The 18,404-nt window shown below is 42.7% G+C and overlaps 1 protein-coding gene across 2 annotated transcripts in view; it reads left to right on the forward strand.

The window, feature by feature from the left end:
- Positions 1–18,404, forward strand: part of LOC126198713 (carbonic anhydrase-related protein 10-like) — a 424,244-nt gene that overhangs the window by 332,041 nt on the left and 73,799 nt on the right. The window lies entirely within an intron of this gene.

The following is an 18,404-nucleotide window of genomic DNA, read 5'->3' on the forward strand; positions in this document are numbered from 1 at the left end:
AGCTACCGAAGCACGACTCACGCCCGGTACTCACAGCTTTACTTCTGCCAGTACCTCGTCTCCTACCTTCCAAACTTTACAGAAGCTCTCCTGCGAAACTTGCAGAACTAGCACTCCTGAAAGAAAGGATATTGCGGAGACATGGCTTAGCCACAGCCTAGGGGATGTTTCCAGAATGAGATTTTCACTCTGCAGCGGAGTGTGCGCTGATATGAAACTTCCTGGCAGATTAAAACTGTGTGCCCGACCGAGACTCGAACTCGGGACCTTTGCCTTTCGCGGGCAAGTGCTCTACCATACTCCGCTGCAGAGTGAAAATCTCATTCTGGAAACATCCCCCAGGCTGTGGCTAAGCCATGTCTCCGCAATATCCTTTCTTTCAGGAGTGCTAGTGCTGCAAGTTTCGCAGGAGAGCTTCTGTAAAGTTTGGAAGGTAGGAGACGAGGTACTGGCAGAAGTAAAGCTGTGAGTACCGGGCGTGAGTCGTGCTTCGGTAGCTCAGTTGGTAGAGCACTTGCCCGCGAAAGGCAAAGGTCCCGAGTTCGAGTCTCGGTCGGGCACACAGTTTTAATCTGCCAGGAAGTTTCATATCAGCGCACACTCCGCTGCAGAGTGAAAATCTCATTCTGATAACATGTCCTTTCTTAAATGCTGGAATTTATTAATTAAATCACTCGATTTATAAACATTTATCAACATCAAACATTGTGTGCCATTCTGCCACTCATCTCCGGCCTCGCTACCGAGCAACCTCTCTCTCTCTAGCCTCTCACACCCGACTTCCACCCACGGACTCCAACACTCGACTACTGCTTACCCACTCGCTCATTGTTGACTGCACTGTAGTCTTTGCTTAAACCACGTATGATCTCTGCATAGTGCATAATCAATACCATGTACGGGTACTGTACACTTACACACCAAAGGAGCGGCATGCACGTTCCATGTCAGTATTGCTGTTGGACCGGTACACGTGCTCACAGGCCAATGCCTTCAAGTTCGTCACCCTCAGTGCAAAGCATGAAGGAGGAGGAGAATGTGGGGGCAGAGGGAATGGAATGGCGAGCCAGCATTCTGAGTCCTCTGTGGCACATCTTAAGAGCCTTTGGTGACATTGGGCCGGTAGTGCAATGAGAAATAATTTCGAAATACGATTTTGCAGAGTGTGTGTTATTAAGAAGAACGATGCCATGTTCCTTCGGACGTGCAGGCATGTCTGAAGGAACAGCCACTGCGGCGAATACAGCCTATATGAAATACACGAAGAGTATTCACAGTTGTGAATGCGAACAACTATCAGCTGTATAAGGGAATGTCGACTATGGAAATTTGTGCCGGACTGGGTCTCGAACCCGGCTCTCCCACTTTCCCGCTTTACACAGTCGCTTTAACCGTTTTGGTTATCCGTGCACGACTCACGTCCTGGCACAAACTTCCAAATGTCGTCGTTACTCTGTCGCAATAACTATACTGGTACACACATTACGTAATTTGCCTAAAGAGCAGAACAGTCGTTGCCTGGTACTGGGGATAAATACGTCATTGCAGGGCCTGTGTTCGTAAAAAGAACAACTCAATTTTCTTACGGACATGCATGCATGAAAGAATAGGTTATAGGCGTTATACTACTTTTTGTCATTTGTTAGTCAGTGTTCAGGAATATGACAAAAGCGATCACTTGAAGTCAAAAACTACGCATGGACACACGCCCTATTACGGACTCTTTCGGAGATATAACATTTGTAATGCATATTATTATTTATTTTCTTATTATTCAATGCAGAAAAATAATTTGAAGGCGAAATTTTAAACGCCTATTCGATAGAGCACTCGAAAATTAGCCCAGTATGATGTTTATTTACCTAACGTATCAGTAGCAACAACAAAACGCGAAGAGTTTCAGCTGCTACATGGTGGTAATAGTTACCGCGTGCCAGACCATTGCCGTCACTGTTCGAGTACTGGTTATTCTTCCAGTTTCATTGTCTCTGGTAATACATATCGATAAAACAAATACAGCACTAGACTATTATGGGACCGCTCTTTCGACATGACACATAATATTCCGCTTTCACAATCCTTTTCTGTATTAAATAATATAGAATGTAAGTAAGTATCGATGTACATTAAATAGTTTCTACCACGGAAACTATTCAGTATAAGGCATACGTGCAACTGAAGATCTTTGCTTCAAATGATCAACTATTGTCATTGAACATTCCTCCAACGACACCCTGTATGGACAGCACTAGAGGCCAAGCATACTCTCGAGGTGCTCCTATCACAATATCAACTTTTCCGACCGTGTGCCTGTGTGACACGCGTCCTCTCAAACTGAGACCTCTTCTCTTCATATATCTTTCGCACTAAACATGCTGTGATGAATAATGCTCTCAGAATTTGACTGTTTATAAATAACACCAAGTTTATAATACCTGCAGTGCATAAAAATGCTCCATACGTTGATCTAAGCATTTACGTAGTTTCATGAACACACACTATTCACATTGTCATACGAGATGGCCATTATTTATTTTAAAAAATTAATTCGATTGCCAATATAAAACTAATTCACTGATTCGGACGTTTTAATGTTACGTAGAATAAATAATACTACCCGGTAATATGCACGCCAATGGATCCGTGCTTTGACTCATACGTATTCACTCAGTGATCTCACTCCTCAGACTGAATATATCTGCGTCATTTTTGCAGACATCAAAAGCTCATTCCACTCTTTAGCCGACGAGACATCTACATGCCACAGGATCTTCAGCCGACCAGAGATGCCCAAACAACATCACAGGGAAACTGCTGTGTTGATTTGAAAGAGACTGTCCTGCAGAATTCTATACTGACTGACAAAATTGGAAATGGCTAAGTAGGACAAATGAAAAGCTGCAAAAGCAAGCATTACCACGTGGAAGACGGCGCCAGTAGGAAAACTAAGGCCTTTACAGAAAAGAGAAGCAGCTTTATGAATACGAAGCCTTCTGAGGTGGAACATAGGGTTAGTCCATATGAGGAAAGAAAACTTGAGGACAGTGTTACAGAAAGAGAAGAGGAAGTAGGTAAGGAAGGGATGGGAAGTGTAATACTGATAGAAGAATTTGACAGGGCACTGAAGTACCTAAGTGGACAGAAGGCCCCAGGAACAGACGACATTCCGTATTGAGATACTTGGGGGAGCGAGCGGCGACGAATTTACTTCACGTGGTGCAAGATGGTCCGGTTCCGTAGCTGAGTGACCAGTCTGTCTGGCTGTTAAGAGAAGGATCCGGGTTCAGTTCCTGGTACTGGAAAGTATTTTTCCTTCGTGGAAGGGCTGGCATGGGGTGCACACAGCTTCGTGGTATCAAGTGACGAGCTGCATGACCGAGATGTACCGGCTCCAAGGGCAACAAAGGCGACAACGGCCTGGGTAGCGGTGTGCTGACCCAACAACCCTCCACACTGTACCCGCATGAGGCCATTAGCAGAGGATGACACAGCAGTCGGTCGGTGCCAACTTACTCTAGTTGGCCAAAACGCTGACATTTACTTGGTGCAAGATGTATGAGACAGTGGAAAGTCTCTCAGACTTCGGAAAAAATGTCATAATTCCAGTTCCTAAGATGGCAGCTGGTGGCACATATGAGTAGTACAAAAGCATCAGTTTAATAACCCATTGTTGCAGTATATTGACACGAATTATTTACAGAAGAATAAAAAACTGACAGAAACCGACTCCCGGGATGGTTTTGGGTACGAACACATGATACATTTCTAACCAACGACATGTCCTAGAAGGTAGACTGAAAGAAGGCATACCTACTTTTAAAGGCTTTGTAGATTTAGAGAAAGCTGTTTAGAATGTCCACTAGAATATAGTCTTTGAAATATTAGAGAGAGCTGAGATGAAATCCAGGCAGTGAAAGATTATTTGCAATTTGTAGAGAAATCAAATTGCGTTGATGAGAGTCGAAGTACATGAAGGGGTAGGCATCAAAGGATACCGAAAAACATTTTTACGGATATTTCAAAAGACATTACAAAATGAACATTAACAAAAATACAGCAGTAGTAATGGAATGCTGAAACATTTTTACGGATATTTCAAAAGACATTACAAAATGAACATTAACAAAAATACAGCAGTAGTAATGGAATGATGACGAATTATGAGCAGCGTTCAATAACTAATGTAACACATTTTTTCTCGGTCAGTTTCGGTCAAAAACGCGTGATTTGTTGTTTGATATCGTGGTTTATTTACGCTTCAGCCTCCTATTGTTCAAATGGTTCAAATGGCTCTGAGCACTATGGGACATAACATCTTAGGTCATCAGTCCCCTAGAACGTAGAACTACTTAAACCTAACTAACCTAAGGACATCACATACATCCATGCCCGAGGCAGGATTCGAACCTGTGACCGTAGCAGTCCCGCGGTTCCGGACTGAAGCGCCTAGAACCGCACGGCCACCGCGGCCGGCCCCGCTATTGAGGCCTGAAGTTTTGATATGTGACGGGTTACACGTAGCTTTCAAACTGGCGTCTGTAACAGAAATGCATTTCAAACAGAGAGCTGTCACTGAGTTTCTCGTGGCGGGAAACCATCGGGGTTATTCAAAGGCGCTTCCAGAATGCCCTACGGAGACCTGTCAGTGAACAAAAGGACTTGGGTTCGTTGGGCGAAGCGCCTGTCACCATCGCAACACGGTGGCAGAAGCCTCTCAGGTCTGTGACCCCTGCGGTGTTTCAATTCACTGTGCTCATTGCCACTACAATGCAAACGATCTTTGCCTTCTCCATTAGAAAGTACGGCCTCAAACAAGTCTGTGCACCTGAGAGGACCTCACAAAATCTCACTGGACTGTCCTTCCTCATGAACCCTCTCACCTATCGACTTCCATACTGTTTGGTCCAATGAAGGATGCACTTATTGGGAAGCAAAAAAAAAAAAAAGAAAAAAAAAAAAAAAAAAAAAAAAATGGTTCAAATGGCTCTGAGCACTATGGGACTCAACTGCTGAGGTCATTAGTCCCCTAGAACTTAGAACTAGTTAAACCTAACTAACCTAAGGACATCACAAACATCCATGCCCGAGGCAGGATTCGAACCTGCGACCGTAGCGGTCTTGCGGTTCCAGACTGCAGCGCCGTTAACCGCACGGCCACTTCGGCCGGCTATTGGGAAGCAGTACGTAAATGATGGGGAAGTTATTGATCTCACAATACGGTGTTTCCGACGTCGAGAGTGGTATCATGCCGGTATAAAGGACCTACCGGCAAGGTGGCTTAAGGATGTCGTATTGAACGGAGATAATGTTGATTTTTTTATTTTATAGTCCAGAGAGTGGGGAATAATATGATGTATTGGAATCTTTAATAAAACCAACAAGCTTTAAGAAAAAAGGTATTGCATTGCTTATTGAACGGTCGTCGTAAGGTAGGCGATGTTCAAGGAATTGGAGCCGCGCGGTGTAGCCGCGCGGTCTGAGGCCGTCTCGCCACGGTCCGTGCGGCTGCCCACTTCGGAGGTTCAGGTTCTCCCTTGGGCATGGGTGTGTGTGTTGTCCATAGCGTAAGTTAGTTTAAGTTAGATTAAGTAGTGTGTAGACTTAGGGACAGATGACCTCAGCAGTTTGGTCACAGAAGACCTTCCCACATATTTCCATTTACAAGGAATTACCTTAGGAGATGAGACACTAAAAACAGAACTGTTTGGGTCGTAAGATAACTAGAGGCTAAAGGAGGGAAGATATAAACGGGAGACTGGCAATAGCAAGAAAACCGTTCCGAAAAAAAAATTAGCATTTAATGTGTGTTAGGCAGTCATTTCTGAAGGTATTTGTCTGGAGTGTAGACTTTCATGGAAGTGCAACGTGGACAGTCAACCCACACAGGAACTTAATATAAGCTTTTTAATTGTGATGCTATAGAAGTATGCTAACATGGGTACATCGAATAACCGATGAAGATGGAAAAAGACATTGTTGTTGTGGTCTTCAGTTCTGAGACTGGTTTGATGCAGCTCTCCATGCTACTCTATCATGTGCAAGATTCTTCATCTCCCAGTACCTACTGCAACCTGCATCCTTCTGAATCTGCTTAGTGTATTGATCTCTTGGTCTCTCTCTACGATTTTTACCCTCCACGCTGCCCTCCAATGCTAAATTTGTGATCCCTTGATGCCTCAAATCATGTCCTACCAACCGATCCCTTTTTCTAGTCAAGTTGTGCCACAAACTTCTCTTCTCCCCAATCCTATTCAATACCTCCTCATTAGTTACGTGATCTACCCACATTATCTTCAGCATTCTTCTGTAGCATCACATTTCGAAAGCTTCTATTCTCTTCTTGTCCAAACTGGTTATCGTCCATGTTTCACTTCCATACATGGCTACACTCCATACAAATACTTTCAGAAACGACTTCCTGACACTTAAATCTATACTCGATGTTAACAAATTTCTCTTCTTGAGAAACGCTTTCCTTGCCATTGCCAGTCTACATTTTATATTCTCTACTTCGACCATCATCAGTTATTTTACTCCCTAAATAGCAAAACTCCATTACTACTTTAAGTGTCTCATTTCCTAATCTAATCCCCTCAGCATCAACCGATTTAATTTGACTACATTCCATTATCCTCGTTTTGCTTTTGTTGATGTTCATCTTATATCCTCCTTTCAAGACACTGTCCATTCCGTTCAAGTGCTCTTCCAAGTCCTTTGCTGTCTCTGACAGAATTACAATGTCATTGGCGAACCTCAAAGTTTTTACTTCTTCTCCATGAATTTTAATACCTACTCCGAATTTTTCTTTTGTTTCCTTTACTGCTTGCTCAATATACAGATTGAATAACATCGGGGAGAGGCTACAACCACGTCTCACTCCTTTCCCAACCACTGCTTCCCTTTCATGCCCCTCAAGTCTTATAACTGCCATCTGGTTTCTGTACAAATTGTAAATAACCTTTCGCTCCCTGTATTTTACCCCTGCCACCTTCAGAATTTGAAAGAGAGTATTCCAGTTAACGTTGTCAAAAGCTTTCTCTAAGTCTACAAATGCTAGAAACATAGGTTTGCCTTTTCTTAATCTTTCTTCGAAGATAAGTCGTAAGGTTAGTATTGCCTTACGTGTTCCAACATTTCTACGGAATCCAAACCGATCTTCCCCGAGGTCGGCTTCTACCAGTTTTTGCATTCGCCTGTAAAGAATTCGCGTTAGTATTTTGCAGCTGTGACTTATTAAACTGATAGTTCGGTAATTTTCACATCTGTCAACACCTGCTTTCTTTGCTATTGGAATTATTATATTCTTCTTGAAGTCTGTGGGTATTTCGCCTGTCTCATACATCTTGCTCACCAGATGGTAGAGTTTTGTCATGACTGGCTCTCCCAAGGCCATCAGTAGTTCTAATGGAATGTTGTCTACCCCCGAGGCCTTGTTTCGACTCAGGTCTTTCAGTGCTCTGTCAAACTCTTCACGCAGTATCTTATCTCCCATTTCATCTTCATCTACATCCTCTTCCATTTCCATAACATTGTCCTCAAGTACATCGCCCTTGTATAAACCCTCTATATACTTCTTCCACCTTTCTGCCTTCCCTTCTTTGCTTAGAACTGGGTTGCCATCTGAGCTCTTGATATTCATACAAGTGGTTTTCTTCTCTCCAAAGGTCTCTTTAATTTTCCTGTAGGCAGTATCTATCTTACCCCTAGTGAGACAAGCCTCTACATTCTTACATTTGTCCTCTAGCCATCCCTGCTTAGCCATTTTGCACTTTCTGTCGATCTCATTTTTGAGACGTTTGTATTCCCTTTTGCTTGCTTCATTTACTGCATTTTTATATTTTCTCGTTTCATCAATTAAATTCAATATTTCTTCTGTTACCCAAGGATTTCTATTAGCCCTCGTCCTTTTACCTACTTGATCGGCTGCTGCCTTCACTGATTCATCCCTCAGAGCTACCCATTCTTCTTCTACTGTATTTCTTTCCCACATTCCTGTCAATTGTTCCCTTATGCTCTCCCTGAAACTCTCTACAACCTCTGGTTCTTTCAGTTTATCCAGGTCCCATCTCCTTAAATTCCCACCTTTTTGCAGTTTCTTCAGTTTCAATCTGCAGTTCATAACCAATAGATTGTGGTCAGAATCCACGTCTGCCCCTGGAAATGTCTTACAATTTAAAACCTGGTTCCTAAATCTCTGTCTTACCATTATATAATCTATCTGATACCTATTAGTATCTCCAGGATTCTTCCTGGTATACAACCTTCTTCTATGATTCTTGAACCAAGTGTTAGCTATGAATAAGTTATGCTCTGTGCAAAATTCTACAAGGCGGCTTCCTCTTTCATTTCTTCCCCCCAATCCATATTCACCTACTATGTTTCCTTCTCTCCCTTTTCCTACTGACGAATTCCAGTCACCCATGACTATTAAATTTTCGTCTCCCTTCACTACCTGAATAATTTCTTTTATCTCGTCATACATTTCATCAATTTCTTCATCATCTGCAGAGCTAGTTGGCATATAAACTTGTACTACTGTAGTAGGCATGGGCTTTGTGTCTATCTTGGCCACAATAATGCGTTCACTATGCTGTTTGTAGTAGCTAACCCGCACTCCTATTTTTTTATTCATTATTAAACCTACTCCTGCATTACCTCTATTTGATTTTGTATTTATAACCCTGTAATCACCTGACCAAAAGTCTTGTTCCTCCTGCCACCGAACTTCACTAATTCCCACTATATCTATCTTTAACCTATCCATTTCCCTTTTTAAATTTTCTAACCTACCTGCCCGATTAAGGGATCTGACATTCCACGCTCCGATCCGTAGTAAGCCAGTTTTCTTTCTCCTGATAACGACGTCCTCTTGAGTAGTCCCCGCCCGGAGATCCGAATGGGGGAGTATTTTACCTCCGGAATATTTTACCCAAGAGGACGCCATGATCATTTAATCATACAGTAAAGCTGCATGTCCTCGGGAAAAATTACGGCTGTAGTTTCCCCTTGCTTTCAGCCGTTCGCAGTACCAGCACAGCAAGGCCGTTTTGGTTAATGTTACAAGGCCAGATCAGTCAATCATCCAGACTGTTGCCCCTGCAACTACTGAAAAGGCTGCTGCCCCTCTTCAGGAACCACATGTTTGTCTGGCCTCTCAACAGATACCCCTCCGTTGTGGTTGCACCTACGGTACGGCCATCTGTATCGCTGAGGCACGCAAGCCTCCCCACCAACGGCAAGGTCCATGGTTCATGGGCACAATTTGACTTGAAGAAATGGTCGGTTGACAGGCATCACGGACTCGACAATATGGAAATGCTGGGAAGCATGTGATGGTAAAACTTGTACACAGAGACCAAGGCCTGAAGACAGTAAGCAGGTGCAAGTACATGTAGGTTGTGAAAGTAGTGCACAGATGAAGAGGCTTCCACATGATGGACTGGCATGGAGATCTGCAGTGAAGCAGTCTTCGGGTTGAGGACTACCACAACGACGTAAATCGCCATTCATGGCAGTCCCTGGGAGTTTCCAGCCACTGATAGTTTCACCTTGACTTGTGGCTGCGGCGCTCTCTTCTGAGCTTCGTCATGTAGGCAAACGCGTCGTCGGTCAAGGCCGACGGCCGCCAATGTCGGCGTCGACATCGGCGACGGCGTCGGCGTCGGCGTCGGCTTCGAGTGCAAATACAAGGCTTCCGGCCCGCCGAGACCCGCGCCGGGGAAATTAATCCGACACGGAGGGTGAGGCACAAATATTGGCTGTGGCTCAGCGTCGACCCGCCAGCTCTGCCGAAGCTGAGGCGGCCCAGACACTATGAAGTCGCTAAGTGGCTGTCATGAACTGGGTCGTACGTTAATTATAGCCGCCAGCCCATCTCACGGAGCGACTAAATGCCCTGATGCCGCATCCTCGTGTAGTACATTGGTGGCGCAGGTTTCTCATTCAGAAAAAAAAAATCAAGCTACATTTAAAACATACGAGTGACCTCAGAAACTATATTCTACTTCGTGAGCTTCAGTTTAGTATATAATTTCTAAATATAAAAGGAAATGTCCTGATTGACTGACTGACGCATCATCGCCCAGCCGAAACTGCTAAGGGTAGAAACTTCAGTATGGGGAGGAAATTGATACTTCCCATACGTGTCGATTAAGAAAGGAATTTTTTGACAATTAAATCCCTAAGGAGGTGAGAGATGAGACGAAATGTTCTATGTGGGCGAAGTAATGGGGCCGGCCGGAGTGGCCGTGCGGTTCTGGGCGCTGCAGTCTGGAGCCGAGCGACCGCTACGGTCGCAGGTTCGAATCCTGCCTCGGGCATGGATGTGTGTGATGTCCTTAGGTTAGTTAGGTTTAATTAGTTCTAAGTTCTAGGCGACTGATGACCACAGAAGTTAAGTCGCATAGTGCTCAGAGCCATTTTTGAAGTAATGGGTGACAGTTTTCTAAAAACGTGAATTATTATTGAAGAATTATTAAAGCAATTTTAAGGCTAAATCTGTGAAACCGGGTATTTGACTTCTCAATAAGGAAAAAAATACCTATTCACTGATTTTGGAAATTCAAACCCTAAGGGGGTGAAATAGGGGATGAAATGTCTTATGAAACTACTTCATTATGAAAGCCTTTTTAAATCTAAAGTTATGATCTTTAAATTGGCTTCTCAGTTGGAAAATAAAAAAGGTGTTTCAGTGCTTTTGGAAATTCAACACCTGAGGGGTGATATAGGGCGCGATTGATTCACTGACTCATCATCTGCCAGCCCTAACGGTTGAGAATAGGAACTTGAAATTTGGAGAGGGGATTGATCTTATGCTCCTAGCGTAGTTTAGTAAGTGACTGTTCGAAATTCTATCGCTAAGGGATGAAATATGGCACGATAGATTTTTTGACAATATGTCACTATTAAGGCAATTCTGAAGCCAATACTACTTGATTTCTCAGTCATAAATAAAGAAATGCCCGTTTCTGCATTCTTGAAAATTTAAACTCATGGGAGTGAAATAGTGGGTGAAAGTTATTCTGAAAATAAACCGTTATTAATGAACTAGCGAAGCATTTTAAAGCTCCATCTATGAAAACTGGTTAGAAATTTAAAAAAAAATGCCTGTTTCAGTGTATTTGGATATTCAACGTCAGCGAGGCGAAATAGGGGATGAAGTGGTTTCCGGAAAGTTTCGTTATAAGAGCATTTTTAAAGCTAAAGCTACGAGAATTGGTATTTGGCTTCTTCGTTAGAAACAATTTCTTGCGTGTTTCAGTGTTCGTGGAAATTAAATCCGTGAACTGGCGAAATACACTCCTGGAAATGGAAAAAAGAACACATTGACACCGGTGTGTCAGACCCACCATACTTGCTCCGGACACTGCGAGAGGGCTGTACAAGCAATGATCACACGCACGGCACAGCGGACACACCAGGAACCGCGGTGTTGGCCGTCGAATGGCGCTAGCTGCGCAGCATTTGTGCACCGCCGCCGTCAGTGTCAGCCAGTTTGCCGTGGCATACGGAGCGCCATCGCAGTCTTTAACACTGGTAGCATGCCGCGACAGCGTGGACGTGAACCGTATGTGCAGTTGACGGACTTTGAGCGAGGGCGTATAGTGGGCATGCGGGAGGCCGGGAGGACGTACCGCCGAATTGCTCAACACGTGGGGCGTGAGGTCTCCACAGTATATCGATGTTGTCGCCAGTGGTCGGCGGAAGGTGCACGTGCCCGTCGACCTGGGACCGGACCGCAGCGACGCACGGATGCACGCCAAGACCGTAGGATCCTACGCAGTGCCGCAGGGGACCGCACCGCCACTTCCCAGCAAATTAGGGACACTGTTGCTCCTGGGGTATCGGCGAGGACCATTCGCAACCGTCTCCATGAAGCTGGGCTACGGTCCCGCACACCGTTAGGCCGTCTTCCGCTCACGCCCCAACATCGTGCAGCCCGCCTCCAGTGGTGTCGCGACAGGCGTGAATGGAGGGACGAATGGAGACGTGTTGTCTTCAGCGATGAGAGTCGCTTCTGCCTTGGTGCCAATGATGGTCGTATGCGTGTTTGGCGCCGTGCAGGTGAGCGCCACAATCAGGACTGCATACGACTGAGGCACACAGGGCCAACACCCGGCATCATGGTGTGGGGAGCGATCTACACTGGCCGTACACCACTGGTGATCGTCGAGGGAACACTGAATAGTGCACGGTACATCCAAACCGTCATCGAACCCATCGTTCTACCATTCCTAGACCGGCAAGGGAACTTGCTGTTCCAACAGGACAATGCACGTTCGCATGTATCCCGTGCCACCCAACGTGCTCTAGAAGGTGTAAGTCAACTACCCTGGCCAGCAAGATCTGCGGATCTGTCCCCCATTGAGCATGTTTGGTACTGGATGAATCGTCGTCTCACGCGGTCTGCACGTCCAGCACGAACGCTGGTCCAACTGAGGCGCCAGGTGGAAATGGCATGGCAAGCCGTTCCACAGGACTACATCCAGCATCTCTACGATCGTCTCCATGGGAGAATAGCAGCCTGCATTGCTGCAAAAGGTGGATATACACTGTACTAGTGCCGACATTTTGCATGCTCTGTTGCCTGTGTCTATGTGCCTGTGGTTCTGTCAGTGTGATCATGTGATGTATCTGACCCCAGGAATGTGTCAATAAAGTTTCCCCTTCCTGGGACAATGAATTCACGGTGTTCTTATTTCAATTTCCAGGAGTGTAGGACCCGACTGATTCACTCACTCATCATCGCCCGGGCCAAACAGCTGAGGGTAGAGACTTCAAATTTGGAAAAGCTGTTAGACTTACACTGCAGGCTTCGTTTAGTAAGGCACTGTTCGAAATTCCTCACCTAAGAGGGTGAAATACGGGGAAAGTTTTTTTTTTTTTTGATAAGTTGTAGCTATGAAAGCAATTTTGAATCTAGAACTACGAAAATTGGTATTTGGATAATCGGCAGGAAATAAAAACGTACGTCTTTCAACGTTTTTGGAAATTTAACTTTATGAAGGTGAAGTAGACGTGTGAAATTTATTTTGAAAGTAAATCTTTATTAAAAAACTAGTAAGGCATTTTTGCAGCTACATCTATGAAAACTGGTATTGGACATCTCGCTTAGGAATAATAAAAGCGTTTTAGGTAATTCAACATCTAAGGGGGAGAAATAGGCGAGGACATTTTTATGAAACGGTTTAATTATGAAACTGTTTTTTAAGCTAAATTTAAGGAAATTTGTATCTGGCTTATCAGTTACAAAAAAATATGTGTTTCAGTGTTTTTTTGGAAATTCAATCCCTAAGGGGCTAGGATAGTGGATGAAAATTTTTATGGAATTATTTCATTGCGGAAATATTTGTGAAACTAAATCTCTGATAATAACTCGTAAGGGGATGAAAAATATGAAAATTTTTATGAAAATATTTCGTTATAGTAAAACATATTCAAAGTTAAATGCATTAAAATTCAGGTTTAACTTCTAAATAAATATATGTTATGGGGTGAAATTTTTTTATGGAAATATCACCACAAGAACTCTAAAGACAGGATTAACGAAGACCTCCGAATCTAGCTACCAGAATCGGGTTTTGGTGAGAAGTACATTCGGAAAAGGCTATGCTCCTGTGGCATTAATTAGCGTGAAAAATTTAGATATTGGTATTTGTGAACAACATAAAAATTCGATTAAAGTAAAACAATACGTGTGCAGATCATAGACTCCACGCAAACGAAGCAGAGTGCGCTAACCTAGTAACCGACATTCGTTGTGCCGTGGCCGTAGTTGTGCAAACAACCTTGCTATTCAGTATCTGAGACCAAATACACAGTGTATTTACAAAATGAAAAATTGTGGTTAGCAAAGAGCTGTATTTGTCAGTTCATTGTACAGCTGGGTTTCAATTGTAAACAAGTGTCCACTTGGACAGTTTGCAAGAACTGATGATTGCCGTTAAACACAAACGGACAGGAATGTTCAAGGATGACATCGGTCTGCTGCAGTATAGCGCGCGAACAAACGTCGCCGAGGTTGTTCCGACTGCGCTTTGGAAGTTTCGCTGAGAAGCATTTACACAAGCTCCTTATAGTCCTGATCCGTCCCTACGGGATTCCCATATTTTTGGAGCCATGAAAGAAGACATTCGTGACAGTCGATATGCTTCGGACGAAGAGGTCCATGCCTTTGTACAGTTATGGTACCGTAGGCAACCGAAAACATTTTTCCATGAATGCACACACCGTCTTGTTCAGAGTGGGATGAATGTATTAGCACTTATCACGATTGCTTTCGAAATAATAAACAAATTTGATATAATCCATTATGGAGTCGAGGTAGCAGTTGTCGTTATACTGGTTATCACATTAAGCATTCAACCGCGATTTTTATATATATTTTAACAACGCGTTTCGAGAGACAATGCTCTCATCATCAGGTTGTAAAATCTATGTCGCGAAATTAAACGTACTAAAAAGACAAAATACCATCACCAATAGTTGGTGGGTCCATAGAGTAAAAAAGAATTAAAAGTATATTGGACTGTGGGTCCTCGTCTTACATTAAAGTTGTTGACGCAGGTCGATGGCCGTCCCATAGCTACCAAATATGCTGTCGACTGCGCCGGCTCGGGTGCTGTTGTGGACTAACGTGCCTAGGTGTTGTGGCGTGGTTACCGCCGTGTGCTTGACGGTAACGCTATGCTATTGGGCGCCTCATTTCCTTACTGCATTGGTCTGCCATCGTTAGCCTCTCGCAACTCCGTCATTGACGTGCTACAAGTTTTAAGTCGCATGCTTGCCCTAAAATAATTCTAAAAACCCGCTAAAAAATCTCATTTCTTTAAAGTTATCTTGTACATTTAGGATATTGCTTTGTTTCTTTTCATGGATAGCTATCTCGAATTCCTCTAGTAAGTCAAGTTTCCTCCCTTTCTTTTCTACATGCAATATTTCTACGTTGTCTTCTATGCTATTAAGGGGATGGCCTGTTTCATATATATGGTTCGCAACAGCTGATTTGTCATAATTTCCTAACCTGAACGCATCTTTATGTTCTTTATACCGGATCGCGAATGATCTTCCTGTCTGCCCTATATATTTTGCATCACACGTTCTGCACTGAATCTTATAAACTCCCGATCTTTCAAACTTATTTCTCTTCTCGCCAATATCGTGCTTAATGCTATACCTCACTAGGTTATTAGTCTGAAAGGCTATTTTGACATCGTATGGCTTAAAAATATTTGCTATCTTTTGTGAGACTTTTCCGTAGTATGGCATCGTGATAATTTTCGCTTTCTCTCCATCAGGTTTATTCTTTTTGCGTTTATTACATTTTCGTCACAGTTTTTTAACTATATCTATTCTGTAACCGTTATTCTTCGCTATTCTCTTAACGGTGTTAATTTCAGTCTCTCTATCTTTTTCACTCATAGGTATATTGACTGCCCTATGCACGAGACTACGGAAAGCAGCTTCTTTATACGCCTGCGGATGGCATGAATCATTCGGGATCACGGCATCAGTTGTAGTTTGTTTTCTATAGAAAACAAACTACAACTGATGCCGTGATCCCGAATGATTCATGCCATCCGCAGGCGTATAAAGAAGCTGCTTTCCGTAGTCTCGTGCATAGGGCAGTCAATATACCTATGAGTGAAAAAGATAGAGAGACTGAAATTAACACCGTTAAGAGAATAGCGAAGAATAACGGTTACAGAATAGATATAGTTAAAAAACTGTTACGAAAATGTAATAAGCGCAAAAAGAATAAACCTGATGGAGAGAAAGCGAAAATTATCACGATGCCATACTACGGAAAAGTCTCACAAAAGATAGCAAATATTTTTAAGCCATACGATGTCAAAATAGCCTTTCAGACTAATAACCTAGTGAGGTATAGCATTAAGCACGATATTGGCGAGAAGAGAAATAAGTTTGAAAGATCGGGAGTTTATAAGATTCAGTGCAGAACGTGTGATGCAAAATATATAGGGCAGACAGGAAGATCATTCGCGATCCGGTATAAAGAACATAAAGATGCGTTCAGGTTAGGAAATTATGACAAATCAGCTGTTGCGAACCATATATATGAAACAGGCCATCCCCTTAATAGCATAGAAGACAACGTAGAAATATTGCATGTAGAAAAGAAAGGGAGGAAACTTGACTTACTAGAGGAATTCGAGATAGCTATCCATGAAAAGAAACAAAGCAATATCCTAAATGTACAAGATAACTTTAAAGAAATGAGATTTTTTAGCGGGTTTTTAGAATTATTTTAGGGCAAGCATGCGACTTAAAACTTGTAGCACGTCAATGACGGAGTTGCGAGAGGCTAACGATGGCAGACCAATGCAGTAAGGAAATGAGGCGCCCAATAGCATAGCGTTACCGTCAAGCACACGGCGGTAACCACGCCACAACACCTAGGCACGTTAGTCCACAACAGCACCCGAGCCGGCGCAGTCGACAGCATATTTGGTAGCTATGGGACGGCCATCGACCTGCGTCAACAACTTTAATGTAAGACGAGGACCCACAGTCCAATATACTTTTAATTCTTTTTTACTCTATGGACCCACCAACTATTGGTGATGGTATTTTGTCTTTTTAGTACGTTTAATTTCGCGACATAGATTTTACAACCTGATGATGAGAGCATTGTCTCTCGAAACGCGTTGTTAAAATATATATAAAAATCGCGGTTGAATGCTAAATGTGATAACCATAATAAACAAAGTCTCACTTTTTTGCATGTTTCGCGTTTTACTTCACAGCCTCTTATAAATAAATAAATAAATTCCACAAAAGTTGTGAAACTTGTTTGGATACAAATAAACGGATTACTGTATTCTTGTCAAAATACTCTCTGCTTTAAAAGTCATTCTCTGATAGCACGGGAATACAGATTAAAAATCAAAGTAGACTCCATAGATGTTCGGCAAACGTGGAATTATGTACGTTTTCCCCGTTTTTACCTAACATGTGTTCTTTATACCTAACTCTGTAACCGCATTGTTTCTGTAAAAGTCTTCTTATCTCATATGAAACAGAAACAATACGGTTACAGAGTTGCCTTTTCCGTAAATAATAGCCTGAAACAAAGAGTAATTCATAATATTGGAGCACGACAAGAACTCGGCACTAAGTCCGGTGTATACAAAATTACTTGTAACGACTGCCCAAACTATTACATTGGACAGACAGGTAGACCCATTAAAGTTAGGTAAAAACGGGGAAAACGTACATAATTCCACGTTTGCCGAAAATCTATGGCTCTTACAGCATACGCCACGTGAACTGGACGACGTAGAGCTGCTTCATGAAGCGAATAAAGGTTACAAACTAGACTTGCTCGAAGAATTAGAGGTTTTCAAGCACTTGTCTCTAAAAGATGGTTTTGTTCTTAATGAACAGGTGCAGCTTCGAAACAAAAATTTTTTAGACAGTTTCAAACCCCTCCTTGCCTTAATGTAATATGGTCTGGCTGACTATAAGTTAATGTTCTTGCTTGTTGATGCCGGTGAAATGCGCTTTTCCTGTTCTTGTTGGGATTTTACGTATTTTGATGTTTGTTGGTTGTGATTTTCGATGTGTATGTGTGGTTAATTGACTAGTATGTTTTTATTCACAACGACAGATGGTTTCGTTTTATTATAACATTTTGGTTGTTTTCGCTAGTATGTATTTCACCGCCTACGTTACGCGAGATTCTCGCGCATTACACTAGTGCTTTCTGTCGTTAGATGTTCCATAGCGCAGGCTTTATCTGTTTGACACTAGGACACAGGTAAATTGGTTCTATATTTTCTATTTTACATAAATGTTTTTAAATGGCCTGATACGTTTTATTTATTATGACAGAAAGTTTGAATTAACACAACTTTTAATAATTTTTGATGCGCTTATGTATGTAATCATGGATTTTAATTTGCGCGAGTGTCTGGCACATACAAGTGCCCTCTCTCGGCGAAACCATCTGCCCTAGTGCTTTCACACTCTTGTCTCGATAGTTCATAGGCGAAGTAATGGTGCTAAGCTGTTCGCTTTGACCCTGTGCCCATAGTCATGTTGTACTAATGGAGAAGGTGTCTCAATTATTGACGACGCCTTTGGCACAATTGTTTTATTAATCTCCATTACATGATGTAATTTCAGTAAGTAATTAAAGATTTTGTGCCTGTATTACTTTCGTAATTTCACTGTTACTTAAGCTTTTGTTTCTCACTTCCGATGGTATGGCTTTTCTAATGTAAGTGTCTTCCAGTTCAGGATTTTTTTACTTCTGATGAAGGTATATTTACATGTACCGAAACCTTGGTCAAGAAATTTTAATAAATTTTTATCCTGCAACTGTTTTTGGCTGTCATCCTTTATCGTGAAGAATTTCAACACTTGCTGTTGCAGCCATGTTT

The sequence above is a fragment of the Schistocerca nitens genome, chromosome 8 (assembly GCF_023898315.1).
Source record: "Schistocerca nitens isolate TAMUIC-IGC-003100 chromosome 8, iqSchNite1.1, whole genome shotgun sequence".
In the NCBI taxonomy this organism is placed as follows: domain Eukaryota; kingdom Metazoa; phylum Arthropoda; class Insecta; order Orthoptera; family Acrididae; genus Schistocerca; species Schistocerca nitens.